The sequence below is a fragment of the Agrilus planipennis genome, unplaced genomic scaffold (genome assembly GCF_000699045.2).
Source record: "Agrilus planipennis isolate EAB-ADULT unplaced genomic scaffold, Apla_2.0 scaffold219, whole genome shotgun sequence".
NCBI lineage: Eukaryota > Metazoa > Arthropoda > Insecta > Coleoptera > Buprestidae > Agrilus > Agrilus planipennis.
The window spans coordinates 241,847-254,919 of NW_020439309.1; the positions used below are offsets into that span (position 1 = coordinate 241,847).

Consider the following 13,073-nt stretch of genomic DNA (forward strand, 5'->3'; position numbering starts at 1 on the left):
CGGCCAAAGTGGAATATCTTGGACTACGCCAGAATACCACTTGCAGAGTAGAATTTCAAAATTATAATCTATATAATAATAATATAGTACATTTTGGCGAAAAGCTGATGTCGAATATTCTGCTTTAGCCAACAAAGCTTTAAAAATGCTAATACCCTTTGCCACCACCTATAGATGTGAGAGTGGTTTTTCAACTTTGGTTACACTGAAAACAAAGACCAGAACCTTCTAAATGTGAAACATGACTTAGGATGCTCTTTAAGCGAAATTAAAGTTAACATAAAAAAAAACTTGAAGAATGCAAAATAATAGTAACCATCACATCACCCTTTACTTAATGTATTGTTTAGATATATGAAATTGTAAGACTGATGTGCAATTTGTGATTATTAAATATATTTGTATTTGCTTGTGTTGTTTGTATTAATAACATTTTAAGGTCGGGGTAAAATCAGTTTGCTAATAGGTCACAGGGGTAGCAATATTAAAAAGGTTAGGAACTGCTGTATTAGAAGGTGGAGGAGACAGTTTTTTATGACTTCATAAATTAAAAAAAAAATTATGAATGATAATTTTTTAAAATTGCCCCAATTCTAGATAATTACCTGCATTGGTGACTTCATTGTTTGGTTAGGTAGATTTATAACAGATTAAAGTTTATTTAATGCCCCTGCTCACCGTCACAAAAAACTGTATTCCTCACCTTCTAATATCTAATTCTATAATGTAAAATTTTTGGAACGATTTTGGTCTGGAGCCCCAATTCTGGACAATTCCGCGATTCCGGACTGAACCGCTCAAAAAAGTGATAAAAATTTGAGTGCGGAGCAGAAAAAATTGCGTAATGACAGATGATAATCAAAATGAAGGTACAGATACCTAATACGTTAGGTGACAATGAATCTGGACTCAGCTATAATTTAGAGGTAGATGAATTAATGATTTAAAGGAAGAAAACAGAAGAAGTGATAAGGCGAACAGCAGATGAACGATTGACAAGAAATTTAAATGCATTCACAGAGAAGCTGTTCGACAAATACAAATCGATGACAGGTGCAACTACTACTTCAGTTTATTCAACAGGCGTTAGTGTGATTAGCCAATCGAATGTTAACAATTAAACGAAGAGGTGATATCATGAAGGCATGTGTGCCATTGGATAGGAATTTGATTCTGATTATCGTGACTTCAATATCAGAATGTTCCTCGGATTAATTAACTAGTTAGGCGATGTGTAACACCTGAGATATAATACCTGATGTAATTGAAATTGAAAGGCGTCGCGCCGTCCGCAGTTGGTTAAGGACTACATGACGTTCTCAACTATACAGAAAGGCGCAAACAGAGAGATAAAACAATGATCAGTTACTTTCATGCAAAGCTGGCATTGTATGAAACGGCACAGGTGGCAGGTGGAGATGTACGAGGGCGGTTTAATAAGTACCCGTGTTAGAAATGAAGACACCTTTTTTTTAAAATTTGTTTTTTTATTTTTCAATATAGTACCCTTTTAGAAAGATACACTTCTCAAAACGACCCTGCCATTTTTTTTACCCCTCCAAAAAATAAGATTTGTCGAACTGTCCAAAATCCCCCCTGTCTCGGCGATGACTTCCTCGTTTGAGCTAAATTTCTTTCTCGCTAGTCATTTCTTCATGGTAGGGAACAAGATGAAGTCGCAGGGAGTCAAATCGAGTGAGTACAGGGTGTGCGGCAGCAGTTCATAACGTAATTTATGCATTTTGGCGGCAACAACTCCTGATGAATGTGCCGGTGCGTTATCGTGTTGAAAACGCACCTTCTTTTTCGTCAAATACGTCCGTGTCTCCTTCGATTTTTTGTCGAAGCGGTCCAATAACTCACTGTAGTATTGTCCAGTGATCGTTCTTCCTTTTCCTAAAAAATCCGTAAAATGATTTCCTCGGTAACAACGTTTGCCAGGCTTCCTGGTCGCTCCTATCAAAAACGGATCTTTGCCCACGTTTAAATTCGTTGAAGCAATATCTAACTGTGGTCGTAGATGGCGAAATGTCTCCATAAACAGTATCCAACTTTGTTTTTTTTTTCCATCTTAGCGCAAATAACGAAACACGTCTCAGTCGAATGGCTGGCAAATCCAAACTAACCTATCAATCAGTCTGAAATTCGTTTTGGCGTGGTTTGATAGACGGCAGCACACGATGACAACACCAATTTTCCTCAGAAACGTCCTATGTCTTCAAACACGGGTACTTATTGAACCACCCTCGTAGTTTAGATGTTTAGAATTGTACACAATTTTTTAAAAAATTCTGAAAAATTTTGAAAAGCATGAGCAGGTACTGACTGCATCATTTGCCTAATATTTAAAGTATAAATTGTGTTGTGCCGACTATAACTTTCGCCGATTAGTCGGTTGTAAAAAGGCCAACTAGTCGGTCAAGTCTATCACAGTTTTGGGGGCATTTTCGTGACGCTTCGTTTACAGCCTATTTGCGCGCACGTTCTGCTTACTTCGCATTGTTTTTTGATTTTTGCTTTTGTACGGGCCAGAGCAATATTTTTGTGTAAAAAAATAAAGATATTGGCCCGAGATTAGCAACCAATATATTGGACCGAGCATGGTACCTAAACGCTTCGTATGTAACATCGGCCCAAACCTGGTTGCCAAGTTTGGCCCACGACCGGAGAGCCAATGCTGAACCAAGAGTTTTTGAACATACTAACTCAAGATTGGCAACCAATATTGGCCCAAGCATGGCAAATGCCTGGTATGTAACTTCGGCCCAAGCCTGGTTGCCAAGATTTGCCTACCACTAGACAGCAAATGCTGAACCAAGACTTGGTGAACAATACTAACCCAAAATTGGCAATCAATATTGGACCGAACATGACAAACGTTTGGTGTTTAACATCGGCCCAAGCCTGGTTGTCAAGTTTGACCCATGACTGAACAGCCAATGTTGCACCAAGACTTGGTGAACAATACTAACCCAAGATTGGCAACCAAAATTGGACCGAGCATGGCAAATGTCTGGTTTGTCACCTCGACCTAAACCTAGTTAGTAACCTTGGTCTACGACTGGACAGCCAATGCTAAACCAAGACTTGGTTAACATTACTTTCCTAAAATTGGTCAGTCTATTTTGGGCCAAGATTTGACGAACAACATTACCCTAAGATTTGATATTTGTAATAATTTCAATATCGGAAAAAAGTAAAAATTAAAAAACATAGATTTTATTAATATTTGATAGTATGCAAATAAAAAAAAAAATAGTTACTCGAAACGTATGGTACACATGTATTTATGTGGTAAATATCAGTAGAAATAAGGTAATGAATTTAATTTCACAGACATTCATGTTGATAATGAATCAGATAGCGTTTTCTTCGTATCCTAGTATTTTTTAAAACGTGCCTGTACATACGAGGGTGGATTGATAAGTTTCCGGCCTAACCAAGAGATGACGCCACTAGGCCTACCTTGAGGTGACATTCTATAGTACCATCCTTGGATAGCTTGTAGCTATAGTTTCAGCCCGATCTCCTTGCTAGTGTAGGTTTGACAGCACGCTGAACAAGACGCCTCTGTGGTTTTCGTAAAAATGGAAAAGCAGGAAAATCGTGCTGTCATCAAATACTTTTATTTGAAGGGGTTAACGCCGAAGGAAATTAAAAAAGAGATGGACTCAACACTGGGGACATCCTCCCCGTCATATTCAACCGTTAAGCAGTGGGTTTCCGAGTTTAAAAAGGGTCGTGTGAGCACCTCTGATGGGCCTCGCTCAGGACGCCCCGTTGAGGTCACAACTCCAGATATGATCGAAAAAATTCATCAAATAGTGCTGGGAGACCGCAGATTGAAAGTGCGTGAGATAGCTGAGACCTGTAAGATGTCATATGAACGTGTGCAACATATTTTGCACCAACATTTGCATATGGAAAAGCTCTGTGCAAGATGGGTGCCGCGTTTGCTAACAGTCGACCAAAAATTGATTCGAAAAAACATTTCTACCGCAAATTTGTCATTGTATAAGCGTAATCCAAGCGAATTTTTGCGTCGATTCGTAACCGTTGACGAAACGTGGGTCCACCACTACACTCCTGAAACCAAAGAACAGTCTAAACAGTGGATTGGACCAGGGGAACCAACTCCAAAGAAGGCAAAAACAATTTTTTCGGCGAACAAGGTTATGGCTACTGTTTTTTGGGATGCAAGAGGTATTATATACATTGATTACCTTGCAAAGGGTAATACTATCACTGGTCAATACTACGCAGACTTATTGCAACGTTTGAGCCACGAGGTGAAAATTAAACGACCTCATCTGGCGAAGAAAAAAATCTTGTTTCATCACGATAACGCACCAGCGCACACGTCAATCGTTGCGACGGCTAAAATCAACGATCTAAAGTTTGAATTGATGCCGCACCCTCCTTACTCTCCAGACCTAGCCCCGAGTGACTATTTTCTGTTCCCTAATCTCAAAAAATGGCTTGGCGGTAAGAGATTTGCGGACAATGAAGAAGTAATCGAAGCTGTAAATGGTTATTTTGAGGAGCTTGACGAATCAGTCTATAGAGATGGCATTAATAGACTGGAACACCGCTATGAGAAATGTATCAGCCTTGGAGGAGATTATGTTGAGAAATAAAAAAAAAAATTTTTTAAAAACCTTGTTTTTCTTGGTCAGGCCGGAAACTTATCAATCCACCCTCGTAAATAAATTAAAGTATATTAGGTCACATTAGACTTCTTAATGCGCCGCTTCAGCCTACCGCCTTCTCTGTTACTAATTCATTAATGTCTCTTATTTCCTTTTTAGGATATTTGCACATCCAGTCATTATCTAATCAGGGTTAACCATGTAAGGGGCAATAATTCCACCAAATTTTTACCGTTTTTCATCGGGAAATTCAGTAATCGCGAAGCGATAATAAACTAATAGATTTTATTAAATTTTTAAAAATAGAAATATAGCTTTTTCCCTAATGTATGGAAATTTCACTCATCAGTAGAATTTTGAAATGAACTACACACATCATCTGCGACATGAATTAAGCTATGCATGTTTAACATTTGATTTATCCGTAAAGTGATGAAAGTAAATAACAAAATTACGAAGTAGGTTTTTTGCATATTCCGTCTGAAAAATTGCAGTTTTTTGGTGATTGAATATACGGGATGCTACGCACAATAACACAAAATGTTACCACTTTTCTTTGTTTAAAACATTTTAAATGTCAAAACGCCACAATAAAGTAAAACAAACAAAAAACGCAAATACAGAGCTCTCCAACTTGATCAATAGATACTTCGTTGTCAACTATTAGCTACCCACACTGGGCCAAACTTGGCTGCCCTAGTTTTAAACCAAACTTGACGAATTGTTCTTGTACCTAGCCTCGTTATTTGAATATTGACCAAACTTTGGACTAGTATTGTCAAACCTACACTTGGCTTCCCAGTATTGAACCAAACTTGGCAAAACGTTAGTAAACCTAGCTCTGGCATTTGACAATTAATCAAACTTTGGATTAGTATTGGCAGGTTAATGCCTACCTGCCCGGTATTGGACCAAACTTGACAAAACGTTAATAAACCTAGCCTTTGAACTTAATAATTAATCGAACTTTGGACCAGTATTGGCAGGCCAATGTTTGGCTGCCCCAGTTTTGGACCAAACTTGACGAAATGTTCCTGTACCTAGCCGCGTTATTTGTATATTGACCAAACTTTGGACCAGTATTGTCAAACTCATACTTGGCTTCCCAGTATTGAAGCAAACTTGGCGAAACGTTAGTAAACCTAGCCTTGGTACTTGACAATTAATCAAAATTTGGACCAGTATTGGCAGGTCAATACCTAGCTGCCCGGTATTGGACCAAACTTGGCGAAACCATAATGTACCTAACCTTGACACTTGCAGATTGGCCGAACTTTGGACAGTATCGATAAACCATTGATTAGCTGCCCCAAAATTGAACCAAACTTGGTGAAACGGTAATGTTGTTAGTCTTGGTATTTTAAAATTGACCGAGCTTTGGACCAATATTATCAAGGCAATGCTCAGTTTCCCACTACTGCTCCAGGTTTGGGCCTGTCATCAAGACCAGCATTTTTTAGTGAAAACTACTGCGTGAAGGTGATAAGCCAGAAAACGTGACATACTTCGGCGTTCATATAGGTACTGTTCGTTTCAAGAAGTTAGAGATATGCCCCTTTCCTTTATTAGGATGCGCCGTAACATAATTCCAAATTCAATCATATTTGTCTGCGGAGCTCATTTCTTCACCGATCATCGAGCGAGAACTAGACAAAAGTGTACAGTACCATTTGTAAAATTATTTAAACTGCCTCGTTAAAATTTAAGAATATGCTTTATTTAAAAGCATATTTAGCCAAAAATAATAACAAGTGNTTCCTAAAATTAAATGTGAATAATATATTATACCTATTTCACAAATTGCGGTTATATTCTAATGCCTGCGAATGCTTGTAAGAAAAAACCAGGCGAAAAATGCTCGTGCGTTTAAATGGGACATTCAATTAAATGAAGTTTCGATAACCCAACCTTTTAACCCGATTCGATATCCCCTAAGGACGTAAAATTCAATTACTGACATTCTGAAGACGAGTACTTGGGTTAACAACTAATGGACAGAAATCTATAATATCCTCTTCAAGGTAGGGTAAATGTTATAAGTTACTTTCATTTTTTATTTTATGGTAAATAAATAAGGGATGTATTCGGCTGTTTGGAGAACTAACAGATAGCTTTAAATAAAATGGAAGCGGTACTGAAAAAACGGTACTGTATGAAAATAAATAAACGTAAAACAAAAATATTTGTATGTAAGGGAAGAAAATATAGGGAAAGAGCGAAGGTAAAGATAGGAGACGAAAGATTAGAAGTGGCTGACTTTAGGTATCTAGGAAGTCAGATAAGTCAGGACGGAAGTTGGGATATAAAGCAAAGGATAACGCAAGGTCAAGTCGCCTTCAATAAAAAGAAGTCACTTTTATGCTCGCGAACGATTAATTTAGAAATTCGAATAAGATTGTTAAATGTTTCGAGCGCGACGTTGTGCGGGTGCGAAACGTGGATAATAGGCGTGGCGGAAAAGAAAACTTTAGAAGCGTTCGAAATGTGGTGTTATAGGAGAACGATGAAGATACTGTGGAGAAAAGAAGATTAGAAATAAAGAGGTATTAGAAAAAATATAGGTGAGATAGGTTGATAGGACACCTTCTGAGGCATGAAGTTCTATTCAGAAATATATTAGAGGCAGAAACGGTAGTTTGGAGGGGTAGATTAGGGCCTAGATTAGATTACTGTTTGCAAATAGTTAAGGATGTGGGTTGCTCAAGCTTTAGACCGAGCGGCATGGCCTAGAGGTTTAGACCATTGCTTAGCATTCGGGAGGACGCCGGTTCGATTCCGGGTCCGTCTGCCTTGGTTCAAGTTTTTCTGTGGTTTCCTTGGATCACTTAGGTAAATGCTGGGGCAGTAATATTCCACAGATAATCTTTCATTCTCTTCTGTATTCATTTCGTCATCAAACCCAACAAGACTTTAACACGGTCTTATTCAAATAATACTGAACTTGAAAGTAAACAAAAAATGTCAACGTTCCATTCGAAAAGTCAAAATTGGACGCCCAAGAAGTGACAGTTTTCGAAATACAAAAATTAGGAATAAAGTCAAACTATTTTAAAAATTTTATTTTGAAAAAGAATGATGCTAATTCTGTATTCTATATGCTTCAGAAACCCTCAATACTGAAATAAACAGGGTGTTCCACCTAAGGCGGTTTTACAGGGTACTCCATTTCTCGTGGGCGCTACCTAACTTCGTCATCTTAAATGGAACAGCCTGTATATTTTTTGTTTCTTTGTTTAATTCTAGGTCGACTTTGTTAACAGTTTCTTATACATATCTCTCATGGTTCTTAAGATATTCAACTGTTTTTGAAAAGAAAAACACAAACACACAACCACTCTAGGTGGAACACCCTGTAGGTATTTTAAATTATTTTTTTTGCTGAAAAGCCTTTTGTCACTTTGAACCTTTATTATTATTCTTCTTGGCCTTGATACATATATTCTTGGATTATTACTGCACAATTTTATACTTATATGAGTAATACATACCCGTGTTATTGAAAATTTGATCGTAATTGCAGATGTAATTTCATTCAGCGATTGATTGTACATCGATAAAAAACTTCTAAATTATTTCTGCATGATTAAGTTAACAAAGCGTACGACAGGTCTAATTATCCATGGTTTTAAATTATTATAAGTCTAGTATATATCTGTTATACTGGATCGATTAAATTAAGATTTAGTATATCTATGAATTTCTGTGATTCCAATACGAACAGATAACGTAAATAAATTAATTTTGAACGTGAGGGTCATTTTTAGGGGGTCAATAGGAAATTAAAAAAAAAAAACAGTTTTCCAATCTGTACCCTGTGACATTTCAATGAAAAGGGCTTGTTGTAAGGATATGATATTTATTTTTTTTTTATAATCTTAAAATAAATAGTTTTAGAGTTATTTAAGAAAATAGATGAAAATTGACCATCCCCCTCCTTATTTGCAGTTTGAATATATGGAAGAACACGTTTGCTTAATTTTTTTTTGTTTTTCATTCATGTCAAGGGCAGTAATAAAAAATACTTTTTTCAGAATCTTTATACTTTATTATTTCAATCCCGCCTCTGTTAACTTCTTACTTAAGCAAAGGTTTGTAACGATGATGTAAATACAATATAAAGAAGTTCAGTTTTTATAATCAAAAGAGCAATTACTACGCATACATGAAAATGTAATTATGTGTTTATCTCCATAAATTCCAACAAAGAATAAAAGACTTTGTTGTTTGCAAGTCGATTGAAAATAGTACAAAAAACGTAATACTCCCATTACAGCGATTATGTATTCTTTTATCTCCTTATGTAAAATGTAAAACAATTAAGCTTATTGCGAACATACTAACTACAAGCTAATCTTGTATGTAAGTGAAAGATCAAAGTCGAACTGTGTAATAATTGATCGTATTCATGAAATCCAACAGATTTATACAGTGAGCAAAATATTTTTTGGGGTCAAGCAGTATACATTTCACATTAATGAATGAGGATTCGAGTTTTTTTTTTTTCAATTTTACTTATATTTAGAAATTTTCCTACCGTTTCTACATATTTATACGTTTGAATCATATTTTATGACCCCCTGATACCTTATATTACCAAAACAGTGTTAAATTGTGTTGTTTGTGTACGAAATATAATTATTTGTCTATAATGATTGATAAATATTTACCACAGTGTAAGTATAAGCGAGAGATATTTTAAAAGAAAAGTATTTCTTTTTAAAAAGTTAAATTTCTCGCTTGTCCATTTTCAACCTTTTGTTTTTGTTGCTTAAAATTGCCAGATATTGAGAATTATCTAGATTTTGTATAAAGTTGAATAAAAAACACTTTTCCTTAAGCTAGATCTAAATTCCCTAGACATAAAGAAATTTCTCTAAGTCTGGCAACCCTGCTGTTTATCGGTACGTATGTACGTATCTAATTAAATGCTACTTGCAAGGCGCATGTCTGATAAATAATGCGTAAAACTTAAGTAAGTATTGTCTTATATCGACTTGAACTTAAAGTACGAATTAATAGCGTATAGATTCGGAATAAACATCACAAATAATACAGAAGTGTTTTTAAGTGTGAAATAGATTACAAAAAAGTATATGAAACATAATTTTAAATCAATGTACTTAGATTCATATAAAACATCTAACTTACTACATAGCAAGGTCAGTTGGTGGTAGGAGACACATCTGAAGTTAATTAAAGTTACTTTACAATTGTAAAAAACGTAAGTACTTATAGCATTACAAGAGCATCTACTTATACATACATAGATCATACATATTGGCAACTCGATCAATCAATCAATCAATAGCAGTCGAATGTGTAATGGAATAAAATAGCGGATTTATTATATTTATTCAAGTTTATTTACTATTTCTCATTCATTTACATTTTATACGACTACTATCGTATCAGGAGAAAGACTTAAAGATTTCCACTTATCACTTACGAAAATTGTAATTTTTAACAAGATAGTATATTACAGTAACACCTTTACCTTTAGAAAGAAGTTGGACCAAGAATTTTTTATATTTTGAAAGTATTACCAATTTTGTATTTCAAAAATTGCCGTTAATGTGGCATGCAAGTTTAATTGTTCAAATGGAAGGTTGTGACTTTTTACCTATTTTCGAATTTTGTGTTGATTTGCCTGAAAGTTTTGTTGTGTTCCACAATTTATATTTCAATAAAAATTATTTTGTTTTAACACTTTGCCGTAAGAGCCATTAACCAAACCAAAAACGAAAAAATTCACAGTTAAAAGAAAAAAGACTCAATTTTTTGTAAGTTATCAAACAACAGCAACTAATTCAGATGCAACAATTCTGCAGTTTTTGTATTACAGGCCCATACACCAAAGTGCAAAAAAAATATATTTTTTAGTAGTTTCGGTCATCAAACCCAACAAGACTTTAACACGGTCTTATTCAAATAATACTGAACTTGAAAGTAAACAAAAAATGTCAACGTTCCATTCGAAAAGTCAAAATTGGACGCCCAAGAAGTGACAGTTTTCGAAATACAAAAATTAGGAATAAAGTCAAACTANATTGAGTCCTACTGAGCCCTTAACGATTTTAATACTTGGGTACAGTTAGAAATTTGCTGCCACGTTGGTCGTTTTCCGTCTCTTTTCCATTCCATCACCTTCTTCAAGTCCGGGTCGTGTTTTATATTGTCGCACCCAGTCCCTGTCGAGGCTTCGAGATATAATCTACGTTCAGGTTGTCAACGCAGCACTACCACTGAGGATGTCAGCTGCAGAAGCTGACGAAACGTTTGGAGGGAATAGTTCACATACACCACGGCCCTACAGCCCGAATCTTCATTCTGTTATAGCCGATTACCTTCTCTTAGCCATCTTGTAACTGCAAAAGAATGGTTCCCATTTCCACATTGCTGGCGTCGGTGTCCAAAATGAACATTCCATTGGGCCGAGGATAAACCAGTACGGGGGCTGTGATTAAAGCTTCAAAGTCTCAAATGCAGTTTGATAATCCGAATCCCAATGAAATTTGCGGTCACTTTCGGTTAAACGTGTCAAAGGTTTGGCGATATTGGCAAATCCATAAACATAGCGACGTTAATACATGCAAAATCCCAAGCTTCTTATGTCGTGCACTTTTTCAGGCACTGGTCATTCCTTCACGGCCTTTATCTTCTCTGGATCCACGGCCACGCCCTTCGCTGATACAACATGTCCCAAGTAAAAAAACATTCTTGTCAGTCTCATTCTCAGTTGGCATTCTGATAAAGTAGATGTTGCTCTTTGCATTTCTGCTCACTGATTAGATTCCTACAATATCTGTCAATCACTCCACTTATTTCAACAGACGTCGAGTATTTTAGGAAGGAGTACTTTTAATTTAATTTTTAATTCTTTGCCAGTGTAATGTCTTTTATTCAACCCCACACCTGACAGCAGTTGTAATGTTCGTGGGTTTAACAAAATTAACTTCTTAGACTGATAACGACAGGAACTACTTATTTACACTAATTATTAAAGAACTTAAAAACACTATTAAATTATTACTAAACTTAGGTTATGAATGATTCTATTTATTTACATTACTGTTGATATATCACTATTTATTGCGCTATTTATTTCACTGTTATCACTGTCAATTTATTTCTGGATTCACTTCTGCAACGGTAAATTTATTTCTTCTCTCGGCGATCATCTCTTCCTTTAAATACTCTTTAGTTTATTTTCGGGAAACTCCTGGAAACATCCGGATAGTTTCTTTTTTCTGACCCAGAGCGCAGGTACGACACACACATTTACAAATACGGTGCACATGAAGAGAGGCGCCCTCGGCTAGTCGGCGAATCGATAAGCCGTTCACGCACACGTGTGCCCGATCGCACACAAACACACTTGTGCTCGCTACAATATGTATGTAATAATTAATAGTTGTAACATGTGAGTAGAATACGTGTGTATCCAATCAACTATACGTATACATTTAACTCCGTCCACTTTTTGTCAACTGTTTTCGGTCATCTTGTGCAATTTTTAATTTAGGATTCTGATTAAAAGAAAACACTCTGGATATCGAAAATACGTCTGTAATACAATTTGATCTTTTAGTTAAATTTTTTAATAGTTAACTACTACTACTACTTTTACAGTTCAGTAAAACTAGACGGTGTCATAGGGGGGGGGGGGTGCAAAAAAATTGCTAACAAGCTTCTTTTTTCAAGGTCGATGAAAAAATCACACTCCAAATCCGCCGGGGTGGTATTAAAATAGACGTGGTTTCCTATTTATCTTCGTTCTTGCTTTTTTTTTTGGCGTGTACACTAATATTTTCTACAACTTCGTTTTATAATTTTTTTTATAACTTTTACGCGCCAGTGCCCATTATATGAAAGAAATGGCATATTTATTTATTACCCCTTCGGGATTTTGCGTAATAGGGGCGTTTTTTGTGTTACTTGTAGTTCTTCATACCTATAATGAGCACTGGAGTGTACAATATGTTATAAATGAATTTATAAAGCAAAGTTGTAGAGAATATTAGTGAGTCCATGCCGAAAACAAAATCTCAAAAAACAAAAATAAATAGGAAACCACCCCTATGTCAATACCCCTGACGGATTTCAAGTCTGATGGTTCCATACACAAGAGACATCTGTTTATGGAGCCTAACAAAATCAGCGGGTCTGCAATTTTTTTTTTTTGAAAAAATGATATCTTTACTAATATTTTAATAAAAACTGACTAGTCGGGACAATTGAAACATTTATTTTTTTTTATTTTTTTTACTTTTCTAGAAGATTACAAGTTAACCTTGCTGTTTGTTATGTATGTTAAATCAGACTTCTAAGAGAAATTAAGCATACAAATTACAATGAACAATAAATTAAATTTTATAAAATAAACAAGTAAAATTTAACTCTAACAGATAATCTAAGCAAGTCATA

The 13,073-nt window shown here is 35.6% G+C and overlaps 2 protein-coding genes across 2 annotated transcripts in view; one reads left to right on the plus strand and one right to left on the minus strand.

The window, feature by feature from the left end:
* The window catches only part of LOC108739381 (sestrin homolog), a gene marked incomplete at its 3' end in the record, with an annotated part of 175,954 nt that overhangs the window by 13,982 nt on the left and 148,899 nt on the right, over positions 1–13,073 (minus strand).
* The window catches only part of LOC108739385, a 25,801-nt gene continuing 22,348 nt past the window's right edge, over positions 9,621–13,073 (plus strand). The window contains exon 1 of the mRNA XM_018473268.2: positions 9,621–9,870. The gene's annotated coding sequence lies outside the window, so the exon portion shown is untranslated. The remainder of the gene's footprint in view (positions 9,871–13,073) is intronic.